The sequence below is a fragment of the Vicugna pacos genome, chromosome 8 (assembly GCF_048564905.1).
Source record: "Vicugna pacos chromosome 8, VicPac4, whole genome shotgun sequence".
Taxonomy (NCBI): Eukaryota; Metazoa; Chordata; class Mammalia; order Artiodactyla; family Camelidae; genus Vicugna; species Vicugna pacos.
In genome coordinates, this window is record NC_132994.1 from 71,962,601 (window position 1) to 71,975,846 (window position 13,246).

A 13,246-nucleotide genomic window follows, 5' to 3' on the forward strand; every position below is an offset into this window, starting at 1 on the left:
TCATGTATACAAGCCCTGAATTAAGTGAGCAGATCTGAGAAGTGAAAACAGACTTCTCAGCCAAGTGTCCTGAGGGATCACTTGGACTTCCCGGGGCCAGAACAGGGCCTGAGCGCTGTGAGCTGTTCCATGGTTCTGGGGTGCAAGACCCTGGAGCGATGCTATCAGACAGGATTCATTTACCTGTCATCAGTTCACAGGCCATTATCCAGTCCCTGCCGTGTGCGTTCAGCGGGGCGTCCGTGCTGTTGGTGTGTCCTGCCGTCCATCTGTGGGCGCTCTGGCTGACCACGGGGGCGGGAAGGCGCCAGCCTCTGAGCTGTGAAGGCCCATGACCGTGCTGGGACTCTGTTCATTAGATTCACCTTGGGCTCTCTGTGCACTTTCGGGGTGCTGGGTGGGGGCAGCGCCCTGCTCTTATCAGCTCCCCCTCCGTGTCCCCAGAAGGGAAGTCTGGGGTTCCCTGGGCCACCGGGTCCCTCGCTGTGGGGCCTTCTGCTGCCCTCCCCCTGCTCTCTCATCTGCTCTGGTTCTTCAGGTCAGTGCTGCTCACCCAGCTCTGTCTCCCATCAGTGCATGAAAGAACCGAAGCAAACAAACGAGCCAGACTCTCCCCTCGTCCTGCGCTCTGCGCCCCCCCTCTCCCTGGGGCCCCGGCTGTCTCCCTCCTTCCCACCATGTTTGCCTTCACCGTTGGGCCCTTCACAGCTCGCGCGGCTTGGCCTTCCTCCTCCCTCTGCCCTCGGTCATCCTCGCAGCTGCCGGCGTGCGGCCAGAGCTGGTCCCCAGCCGGCGTTCTCTGGGCCCGATTCACCGGTGCCTGATACGCCGACTCCGCCTGGGCGCCTCCTGCTCAGCCTCCCTTGGAGAAAGCAGTGCCCGCTCCTCCAGCCCCCCAGCTGTCATAGGCGGTGCTGTGCGCCCGTTATGACATCCCATCATGACCGATGATTGGCTGTTCCGTTTTTACTGAGGCAGATTGACCAGGTGTCTTAAGTGGTGTCTGACGCCTGATCCATGAGCCTTTCACCAAATGACTTTACACCCACTGATGATTGTCTTCTAGGCACATTATTTTTTTAAGTTTTAGTTTTATTTGTTTTTTGTGATTTTGTGTGTGTATGTGGCGGGGGGGGGGCGGTAATTAGGTTGGTTTATTTATTTAATGGTGGCGCTGGGGATTGACCCCAGGGCCTTGTGCATGCCAAGCCTACACTCTACCACTGAGCTACACCCTCCCCCTCAGGCACACATTTCATCGGAGATTGCAAAGTGGCATTAAAAAAATCTACCATGCCTTCTACCTATGTAGATTACAGGAAGAGCTTTCCCTTGTCAACTATTTAGTTGCCCTAAAATAAAGTTTAAACAGGAAAGGCAGGAAAGATGATTGATTCTTTTGGTTTATTATTTATCGATTCTTCACTCACCCTCCCCTAAGGTGACATCTTACTCAGCAGCAAACCAGGAAACTGACGTTCCAATGCTTTCTGATGCCCAGAGTCACTGAAAAGTCAGTGCCTTTTTGAGTCCTTTTCCTTTTTAGGTATACTGATTTTTTTTCTTTGTGGAAGCTTTCAGAATCTTCTTAGCCCTGACGTTGTGAAGTTTCACAGTGATTGGCCCTAGCGTGCTCTATTTATCATTCATTATTCTGGACCCTCCATGGGTCCTTCAGTATGGAGACGGGTGGCATTTGTTTCTCGGAAAGGTTATGTTATTATTTGCCCGACAATTTCCTTTCTGGTCTTCTCTGTTCTATTTTTGTGAACTATTTTTAGATGCTGATCCTCCTGAATTGTTCCTCTGATCATTATATCTTTTTTCTATTTCTGGTCTTTTTGTGACATTTTTTTTTTCTGTGTCTGATGTCACCTCTGTCCTGTCCTTCCTGCCCCTAGTTCCTTATTTTCTTTTCAGAGGGTCCTCAGGATGATTTGGTCCATGTTATTTGTTTTCTACTGTTGCATAACAGACAATCAGACGTTTAGCTGTTTAAAACAATACAGATCTATCACCCCTCGCTTTCCATGGGTCAGAGTCCAGTTACAGGTTAGTGGCGACCTCTGCCCAGGGTCTCATTAGGCTGAAATCCCTGAGCCAGCTGCAACTGTATCTCTTTTGAGGCTCATTCCAGTTGTTGGCAGGATTCAGGGTCTGGCAGTCATAGGGCTGAGGCCACCTTCCGTTCATCCTGTTTCTTCAAGGTCAGCAAAAAAAAAAGAGCATCTGCTGATGCCTCATGTCTTTACCTCTAGACCCCCTTTGAAGTGCTTTCCTGATTAGGTCAGACCCACCAGGATAATATTTCTTTTTATTAACTCCGTCAACTCATGAGGAACCTGAATTGTATAGGTTCTAACCACACTCCATGGGAGGAAATTATACAACATGTATCCACCAGGGGGCAGGAATCTTGGGAACATCTTAGAACTCTTGCTGCCCACAGCCCACAGCACCCTGGCATCCTTCTCTGCATACAGCTTCTTGTTCTACCAAGTGAGTCAGTTATCACTCCTGAAATTCCATTCATATTTTTTGTCTGTTAATGTTACCTCTCCCAACCTTTCTGTTCGTTTATTTTCATCAGTGGGATCTTGGTGAGGTGGAGGCAGAAATGTGTGTAGTCAATCTACTAGGTTTAACTCAAAGTCCTTGGGCAGCTAATTTTTGAAGTATGTGGATTTACTGTTAATCAGCAATGCAGAGTGTGTTATACCACAAGCTCTTGACTGAGAAGGTCTCCCTGAATAACCTGTTGACCGCTTTTTATCAAAAACCTATGTAGAAAAATCTATGAAGGGTATTTGGAAGGCTGTTAGTCTATTCCTGGGTGATGTAGGTTTTATCCTGGGTAATGTAGGTTTTATCCATGTTCTAAGCTGGACCTCTAAAAAGCTCTTCCTGGACTATAGTGTTTTAAATGCTATAATATCATTCGTTATTCACTCCAAAGAAGACCATGAGAGAAATTTTGTTCAGATCTAAGTGCAAGGAGAGCTAAGAAACATAACTGTGTTTTCCTTTTGGAAAATGCAAATTATATACCCTACTGTATTTCTCATTTTGCTTCAACCACCAAGAAGCTCAGATTAAAATATGTAGATAAATAATAATTCCTGTTAATTTCTGTAGGACTGCAGTCAGGATATCTACATTTAAAATTTTTTCCTTTGGACTAAATCTCTCATCCTACCTGTGCATTTAAGATCTTTTAAAAAAAATTGAGGTATAATTGACATACAACATTCTGTAAGTTCAAGGTATGTAACAGACTGATTTGATACATTCGAACTGCAATACAATTGCCATTGTAGTTTCAGCTAACACCTCTGTTGCCTCACATAATTACCATTTTTTTCTAGTGGTGGATCTAGTCTCTTAGCAAGTTTAATGTTCACAGTACAGTTTTGTTGTCTGTAATCACCGTACTGTGTATTAGATCTCCAGGACTTATTTATCTACCAGTTGTAGGCGTGTACTCTTAAACATCTTTTCCATTCCTTTAGCCCCCAGGTCCTGGTAACCACCATTCCACTCTGTTTTCTTGAGTTTAGTTTTTTGTTTGCTTGTTTGTTTAGATTCTACATATAAAAGATATCACACTATATTTATCCTTCTCTGGCTCATCTCACTTAGCATAATGTCCTCAAGGTCCTTCTGTGTTGCTGCAAATGGCAGAATTTCCTTCTTTCTCAACATTAAGTAGTATTTCATTGTGTGTGTGTGTGTGTGTGTGTGTGTGTGTGTGTGTGTGTGTATCTCACATCTTTATTCACTCACTGGTTGATGGACACTTAGGTTGTTTCCACATCTTGGCTTGGATAATGCTGTAATAAACATGGGCATGCAAACGTCTCTTCGATAATCTGATTACATTTCCTCTGGATATGTACAGAAGTAGGATTGCTGGGTCATATGGTAGTTCCATTTTTAATTTTTTGAGGAATTTCCATACTGTTTTCCATAGTGGCTAAATCAGTTTATATCCCCACCGGTAGTGCACAAGTGTTCCGTTTTCTCCACAGCTTCACCAATACTTCTTATCTCTTGTCTTCTTGATAACAGCCATTCTTATAGGGGTGAGGTGATATCTCATTGTGGTTTTGATTTGCATTCCCCTGACTAGTGATATTGAATACATTTTCACATGCCCGTTGGCCATTCAAATGTCTTCTTTGGAAAAATGTCTATTTGGTTCCTCTGCCCACTTTTTAATCAGAATATTTGCTTTTTGTTTATTGAGTTCTGTCAGTTCTTAATGTGTTTTTTGGATGTTAACCCCTTATCTGATGTAAGTTTCCCCTACTCTCTGAAAGTAGAGCATTCCTCTGAAATCTTTTGAAAGCCAAAGTGAAGTAAGGTGAAGAAGCAGTTCCCTTAGGACACATCTTGCTAACAAATGAACAAAATAAATCGACATAGAGCGCAGGTGTTCAGACACAGTTCGAAGCCCGGGCAGCGTGGTGCTGAGGTGCTGAGGTGCTGAGTGTAGCTCCTGGGAAAGGAGACGGTGGTGTCACTCTCGCTGCTCAGGGTGAGCACTGCCCCATAACATCTTGCTACGAAACAGATGCTGAATGCTTTTTAGCTTTTTGCCTTTTTCCATAAAATTGAAAAACTTCTTTGATTTCGTTGAGTTAGGGGACACAGGTACTAATACAAAAGTGGTCTTTTGTAAAAGCAAACTGGCATAAAGCAAACCTTTGAAAAGTGGGGGAGACACATACATGGTTTGCAAATATCTTCTCCCATCCTGTAGGCTGTCTTCTCATTTGCTGCTTGTTTCTTTTGCAGTGCAGGAACCTTCAAGTTTGTTGTAGTCCCACTTGTTTTTTTTTCTCTTTTGTTTGTAATTTTGGTGTCATATTCTAAAATTTTTGCCAAGATCAATGACGAGAAGCTTCTTCTAGGAGTTTTAAAGTTTCAGGTCTTACGTGTAAGTCTTTGATCGACGTTGAGTTAATTTCTGTGCGTGGTGTAAGGTAGGGGTCCGCTTTCATTTTACTGCCTGTGTTTATCTTGTTTTCTCAGCACCAGTTATGGAAGAGACTATCCTTTCCCCATTGGATGTTCTTGGCTCTCGTATGAAATATTAGTTGACCATATGATAAGATCTTAATTTCACATACGTCATTTACTATAAGAATTCATGCAAGTGATCTCAAACGTTTTGTGCAATTAAGAAGGTAAAGACAAGTAGTAAATTAGGCTTTATGGATGGGACGTTTCCTGCGGCTGCATGTCTGTGGGCTTTACTGGCTACTGCTTCCTGTTTCTTGCAGCAGTGTAGCTGCTGTGGGCACAGGACCAGTCACCCTCTGCATCTGGGGAATCCCCACGAGAGTTGCAGGTGAGAAGGCAGGGGACTGGTGTGTGTGCCCAGTCAGAACTCGGGGCTTATTTGACCATGGAGAGTCTTGTTTGCCTGAAGGCCTGAGAACTTCAAGGATTGTCAGTTGCTAATTTGGGTCCAGATACTTTGCTTTTGTGTTTTCTGCCTGAGAAATGCCATATTGATAAACATGAGAAGTTTGGTTTTGTGTCTGAAGTTTGAATCGATTTTGTCCAGTATCTTGTTTATGTTATCTGGCACCCACATTCTCTGGACTTGTGGTACCTGGAGGATTATTCTGAACTTTTCAGTTACTGCAGGTGTTTGAGGGACCCTGGATGGCCCAAGGGTTGGGAGGGCTTCACAGGTCACCAGCAGAAGCTCCTGTTCTGTCTTCCGGGAGAGCTGGGCCCAGCAAGGCCTCAGCCGTGTCTTTCCCTGGAGACCACCCGCAGGAAGCTCGAATGATGAGACGGAACAAGAACATACTCTGTGCTTTGGTCTTCAGAGCTTTCTTTATGTCATGACAGCTTCAGCGTGGTTGCCATTTCATCATGTCTCTGTTAAGGTATAGAACCAGCCCACCTCTTGGTGTCCCAAAGGAGGAAAGGGATGGTTGTAATCAGATGTCATTGTCATCTGTCATCTTGGGGCATAAAAGAAGGAGACTGGTCACCTCGTGGGAGAGGAACCGTGGCTGGGTCGGGTCTGCCTTTATCCACCCTTGTAAGACGGGGCATCCCTCCAGTCTCTACTAGACCTTTGGAACAGTCCAAGGGCAAACTTCGGTGAAAGTGTAGGAAACAGTGTGGGTGACAGTTGAATACTGTAATGTTGTCTTCAGCAGAAAATGAAAGAACTTCATTAAAAATCCTTTTTGAGTTCTCGGGCAGTCTACCCAGGCAATAGAAATAAAAGTGAAAATAAACAAATGGGGCCTAATTAAACTCATAAGTTTTGCACAGCAAAAGAAACAGTAAGTAAACCAAAATGACAATCTACAGAATGGGAGAAAATATTTGCAAATGTTGCAACTGACAGAGGTTTAATTTCCAGGATATACGAACAGCTCATACAACTTAATAACAACAACAACAAAAAAACCCAATCCAAAAATGGGTAGAAGACCTAAACAAGCAATTCTCCAATAAAGACATACAAATGGCCAATAGGCACATGAAAAAATGCTCAATATCGCAAATTATCAGAGAAATGCAAATCAAAACTACAATGAGGTGTCACCTCACACCAGTCAGAATGGCCATCATTCGAAAGTCCACAAACAAATGCTGGAGAGGGTGTGGAGAAAGGGGAACCCTCCTACACGGGTGGTGGGAATGCAGTTTGGTGCAGCCACTGTGGAAAACAGTGTGGAGATTCCTCAAAAGACTAGGAATAGTCTTACCATATGATCCAACAATCCCACTCCTGGGCGTTTATCTGCAGGGAACTCTTAATTTGAAAAGACACCTGCACCCCAGTGTTCATAGCAGCACTATATACAATAGCCAAGACATGGAAGCAACCTAAATGTCCACTGGCAGATGACTGGATAAAGCAGTTGGGGTACATTTGTATAATGGAATACTACTCAGCAATAAAAAAGGACAAAATAATGCCATTTGCAGCAACATGCATTGACCTGGAGACCATTCTAAGTGAACTAAGCCAGAAAGAGAAAGAAAAATACCATATGATATCACTCATATGTGGAATCTAAAAAAGAAAAAGAAGAAAAAAAGAGGACACTAATGATCTCACCTGCAAAACAGATGCAGACTCGCAGACATAGTAAACAATCTTACAGTTACTGGGGGAAAAGGTGTGGGAGGGATAAGTTTGGGAGTTTGAGATTTGCAAATGTTAACCACTATATATAAAAAATAAAAAAAAGTCTTATGTATAGGACTGGGAACTATATTCAATATCTTGTAATAACCTTTAATGAAAAAGTATGAAAATGAATATCTCTCTCCTCTCTCTCTCTCTCTCTCTCTATCTATCTACCTATATGCATGAATGGGACATTATGCTGCACACCAGAAACTGACACCTTGTAGCTGACTATACGTCAAAAAAAATTTTTCTTTTGAATGCTGCCTCTTGCAAATTCAGAATATCTCACTCACCAACTTTTAAAAACAGCCTATTTAATTACTCTGCCAAGGTAAAGGGATATTCCCTTATCTTTTGAGAAAAACTTCCCTAAAATAACTTTTTTTTCCAAATGGAGGTACTGAGGATTGAACCCAGGACCTGCGTATGCAAAGCTTGTGCCCTACCACTGAGCTATACCCTCTGCAAAGAGATAAAAATGTGAAGTCCTATAGAAGCAAGGAAACAGAAGAATAAAAATATTCATTAGCATGATTTCCATTTTGTAAAAACCTAAATCGCCACTTGATGGCACCAAAAAATAAGAAACCTAAGAGGGCTTCTCCTTGAGAACTAGTGAAGTCATTGAAAACTCCATTTTTCTCCAATATGAGGGATAGGTACTATTTTTTGAAATACGTTTTGGTGTATTTTTGTTCTCAGAAGAGCTTGTTATCTGTGACTCTGTCTTTTTCCTGCCTGGGATGGACATCATTGCCAGGGCTGGAGTTTAAAACAGTTTGAAAAATGATGACTGTGACAATTAGGGGAAGGTTTCCTGGGAACTTGAAGGCGGGGCTGTGAATGTCAGTAGGTCTGGCCTGGAGGACTACAGCCTGGAGGGTCTATTTTAAGACAGACCGCAGACACTCAGGGGCTGGTGCCACCTTGAAGTCCTACTAGAGCTGGCGTGGGGGCCTGGGAAGTAGAGGGGGCTGGACTGTGGGACACTTGGCACCGCACTTGTTCCCCAGGGGAGAGTAGCCCAGAGAGCGGGGGACCTCAGGAGGGATGGCCCTGTCTTGCTTCCTGCTGGGAACCTTGGCTGGAGGGGCCTCGAGGTGTCCTGCACGTACCGGGGTGGCTGCTGTGGCGTGGGCCGGTGGGGTGGGTGTCCCACAGCAGCCTGGGATGACTTCCTGCTTCATCATACGGGGCTGCGAACGAGCGCTTACATTTCTGCTGGGGATGGAAGTGGGATGCAGTCAGGAGACGTCCCAGAGCCAGGCCAGGAGGGCACTGCTGAGGCCCCCAGGCCAGCAGCTCAGGTGACAGCTAGGGGAGGGCTGCGTCCATGGCAGGGAATTAACCTTTGTGCGTGCCCAAGTCCTCACTTCCCGGGGGCTGCTCGCAGCCAAGGCTGAGCTGCAGGCGCTGGGGTGAATGGGACTCCACTGACAGCCAGCTTGGGCTCAAGGATGCCCCATCGGCCCCACTGAACCTTCTGTAGGCCGGGCAGGACAAGTCCACCAGCCGTCCTCCCCGCCCCTTCCTGCGGGGACAGACTTGCTCTGTCGGCTGGCGGCTCTCCCAGCCCGCTGCTTCATTCCCCTTTCCTCCCACACAGCCATTTCCCCCAGTACCGTCCTTGCTCACACACCCTCCTGACGCCAGGAGGCCCCACAGCTGGCTCTATGCACAGCACCGTCTCTACTCTGCGGAGGGGAAGGCAGAGAGACTCCGGGCAGGACTTCGAAATGACCAAAACGAAGATCTCAATTGCCTACCTACCCGAAAGAAACTGTTTAAACTGGAAGAGATGAGTAACACTGGGGTACTAAGATGAAGGATGTTTCCAGAACAAAGTAGTTACGGGAGTTCAAGAGCAAATAAGCTCGGTTCTAGAAAATCAAAGACGAGTGTATTTCTCACTGAGGCAGAGTGAATCGACCTCCGCAAGACTCATTGCACTCGGAGCCTGTCTGAGCAGCTCTTGACTGACTCCGTGGCCATTCACGAGACCTCTCGCCTCTCCCGCACCATTTCTGCGTGCTGGCTCCGTGTTGTTAGTGGAATGGAGCCTTGGGAAGGGAATTACATCTTAGAGTGGATTTAATAGTGTCTCCCCGCAAATTCATGTCCATCTAGAGCCTCAGAACGTGAGCTTACTTGGAAATAAGGCCTTTGCAGATGTAACTGAGGGTCGAGCTGGGGTTATACTGGATTAAAGTGGGCCCTAAATCCAATGAGGGTGTTCTTGTAAGAGTCAGAAAAGGGCACACAGACCCAGGAAAGAGGCCATGAAGACAGAGGCAGAGAGTGGAGTGATGCTGCCATCAGCCAAGGGATGCTGGGAGCCACCAGAAGCTGGAAGAGGCAAGGAAACCTCCCTTGGAGCCCTAGGAGGGAGCCTGGCCCTGCTGACACCTTGACTTCAAACTTCTGGCATCCAGAACTGTGAGAGAGGAAACTTCTGTTGTTTAATCCACCCAGATTTTGGTAATTTGTTATGGCGGCCACAGGAAGCTGATATACCTCTCCAATATTATTATAATGATAAGACCAGGCCCAACCCTAGCAATCTGGGGGCCCAGATAAGAGTACAAATGAAAGCCCACATCCTCTATGTCTCAGTATTTAAATTGATCCCCGCTGGGATAACTGTTATTTAAAACCCACAAAATAGCAAGTGTTGGCGAGCACGTGGAGACGCTGGATCTCTCGCACGTTGCTCATGGTGCAGTCACTGTGGGGAACGGTTTGGCAGCTCCCCAGATGCTTAAACATGGGATTACCATCTGACCCAACACCCCTACTCCTAGTTATAAAGCCCCCAAAATGGAAAGCAGGGACTCTGCTCCCATGTTTGCAGCATTAATCACAGTAGCCCAAAGGTGGAAGCAACCAAGGGTCCATTGACGGCCAAGTAGATGAACACCATGTGGTCTATCCATGTGGGAATATGATTCAGCCTTGAAAAGGACATTCTGAGACATGCTACAGCCTGGATGGACCTTGGAAACATCGTGCTAAGTGAAATAAGCCAGACAGGGACAAATATTGCATGATTCCACTTACATAAGGTGCCTAGAGCAGTGAAACTCCGAGAGAGAGAGCAGATTAGAGGTTACAGGGCTGGAGGAGGAGGGCTGTGGTGTTAGTGTTTGTTTAATGGGTACAGAGTTTCAGTCTGGGAAGAAGAAAATCTTCTGGAAATAGATAGCAGTGATGCTCGCACAACAGTGTGATTGTGGTTAGTGCCGCTGAACTGTACACTTCAAAATGGTTGAAGTAGTAAATTTTATGTCACACGTATCTTACCGCACACACACAAAAACACAAGGTACCAAACTGTTAAATAATATGCGTTCTATCCTACCTTGACAATATGCCTTTGTAACAATTGGAAGGCCAAGTTCAAGTTTAGACGTCTTGGACTCCTTGGAGTTCTGTGCTGGAACATGGACACACTGGAGAGCCGGGCCCTGGCCTTTGGTCAACCCTCTTCTGCATTTGGCCGTGACCCTGACCACGAAGGCCCTCACTCATACATGTTTGGTTGCTCCTGTAGGATATCTGAGTTCCATGCACATCCACTACAGACAGCCCAGTTTGGCCACCTCTTGGCCCAGGGGTGTACCTACTGGCAACACAGTTTACCCTCTTGGGGCTGGAGCCAGGGACAAAGCCTGTGTAGACCCAGAACCAGGCTCAGTGTTGTTTGGCCCAGAGAACCAGGGTCCTGGGTACCCAGAGTGTGACCTATCGTTGCAGATGGGCCCGTGGCCTGGATCCCACACACTTTGGTAGCTGGGACATGATGGGGGAGGGTCACTGGAGGCCTTTAAAGTGCAGGGTTCAGGGCAGGGGCCCCACATAATCAGGCCTCAGGCAGTATTGGATAGTTTGGGACACGCACTGCCTGTGATGAAGGGGGGGCGAGGCAGGAGAGGCCATTAAGCCTGACGTGGACCTTTCTCTCTCCTTTTGGCCCTGCAGAACCGGGCCCCTTCCACCTAGGGGGATTCCCCACCCCGCTTTCCTGGCCTCCCTTCCTGTGGGCTGAGACACGCGATCCTGTGTGGTCAGCCAGATTTGTCCAATCCTGGCCTTGCTTCAGCTGCTGGTAACAAGGAGGAGCAGGGACACTGAGAATCATCTCTTGGGTGGGGTTGGTGGTTAGGGAGACTGAGAGCCCAGGGCAGCAGGACCGGGAGCCTGTGGTCATGAGGGAGCGAATGAGTCATCCGAGGCTCGGTGGAGGCGGCCGCGGCGACTTGATGGAGCTAATTCTGCCGCACGATTTTAGCATCGTGCAGTTGTTTTTGGCAGCCTGACTGAGGCTGGATTTTTCTGTCCTGAAGATTCTGTGAGCTAGCTTGATGTGCTTTTAATAAATCCCCTCTCTACTGAAATTAGCTGGAGTCTATTTCTGTTGTTTGCTGTTAAGAGCCCTAACTGATATAGGTCCTTTGGCACCCGTGGAGTTTAGGACCAGAAGTGCCTTCAAAGAACCTCCTGTGTAGTTTTAAGTGATGTAGATCAGGCTATTGATTCCAGAAATGCTCCTGAAAACTAGGTGGAAGGGAGGGTATTGGACATTGATCTATAATGCAGCGCTTTTTTTAAAAAAAAATGTTGTGTGTGTGTGAGGAGGAGGTAATTAGGTTTATTTATTTTTAGAGGAGGGACTGGGGATTGAACCCAGGACCTTGTGCATGTAAGCATGCGCTCTGCCACTTGAGCTATACCCTCTCCCTCAGTGCTCTTATAAAGGATGTCCTCCAGCACTCCAAGTGTCCATCACTGGGTGAATGGACAAATGAAACATGTTACACACACATTCCATTCTGTACAATAGAATATGATTCAGCCTTTAAAAGGAATGAAGCCCTGACATGTGCTACAACACAGACGACCCTTGAAGACATCATGCTAAGATGGACATTGTGCAGACACTGGAGGACTAATGTTGTGTGATTCCACTTAAATGAGGTCCCTAGAGAAGTCAAATCCACAGAGACAGAATGTTGCAGTGTGGTTCCCAGGGCCTGGGGAAAAGGCTGAATGGAAATCGTTGAATGGGCACAGAGTTTCATTCTGGGAACATGGAAAATGTTCTGGAGGTGATGGTGGTGATGGCTGCACAACAGTGTGTAATAAAAATTACAAAAAAGAAAAAGACGTCCTCCGCAGAGAAGGCTTTGTGTATCAGAGTCTGCCTGGTAGTGAGACTTGAACCCTGCCTCAGATTAGATTCTCCGAGTCCTCAAGTTGGCCCTTAGGCACTGCTGGCAGGACGTTGTGTGCAGCGCCGTCTTTGTGGGAAGGACGACAGTGGTCCCTCACGTAACTGCTCACTGGGTCCAAAACAGATGCTGGTGGTCTGAGGTGGGGCTGTCTTAGCGAATAATTATTTGGAGATGTGGTACGGACCGAGCCGCAGCCCGGAAGATGTGCACGCCTCTCCCTGCAGGTCCTGTGTACAGATCACTAAGAGTCTTCCTCAGGGAAGGCTCGAGAAAATTTGGGGCTCAAATTGGCCAGCAGATGTTGGTGCTGGAGGTCTGGTGAGGATTTGTGGTTGAGATCCCCACCCCCAAAGCCGAGAACACCCTGACACTAGGCAGCTCCAGTGGAAGGAGACGCAGACGGGATGGTTCTGAGCTGAGGGGGTCTGAGCGAGTGGGAAGAGTAAGGCTTTCCTCTCTGGGGCCGCAACATTTTACTGCAAATTAGAGTAGAGGGGGGTGTTGACCCGAGTGCCTCAGAGCCGTGCTCCAGGGTGGTCCTTCCTCCTCATAAAAGTTCATGGTCCACATGACTGTGGATTTCCAGAAGGCACATTCTTGGTCCAAGATGGCGGGATGTGGCAACTCTATTTGAGCTCCTTGGGCCACTTGTCCTGGAAACTCAAGGCCGTGAGCCTGGCGTGCATTGGTGTGTCTTCCTAGGTCACCTGCCATGCACATGTCAAGTCCTGCCAGGGTTAGAATCACAACATTTCAGGGTGTGGGCCTTCTGCTAGGATCCTCTCATGCTGGGGTGATGCACACAGCATGGGCCCAGCTGGGGAAGGGCAGAAGTGCAGAACTG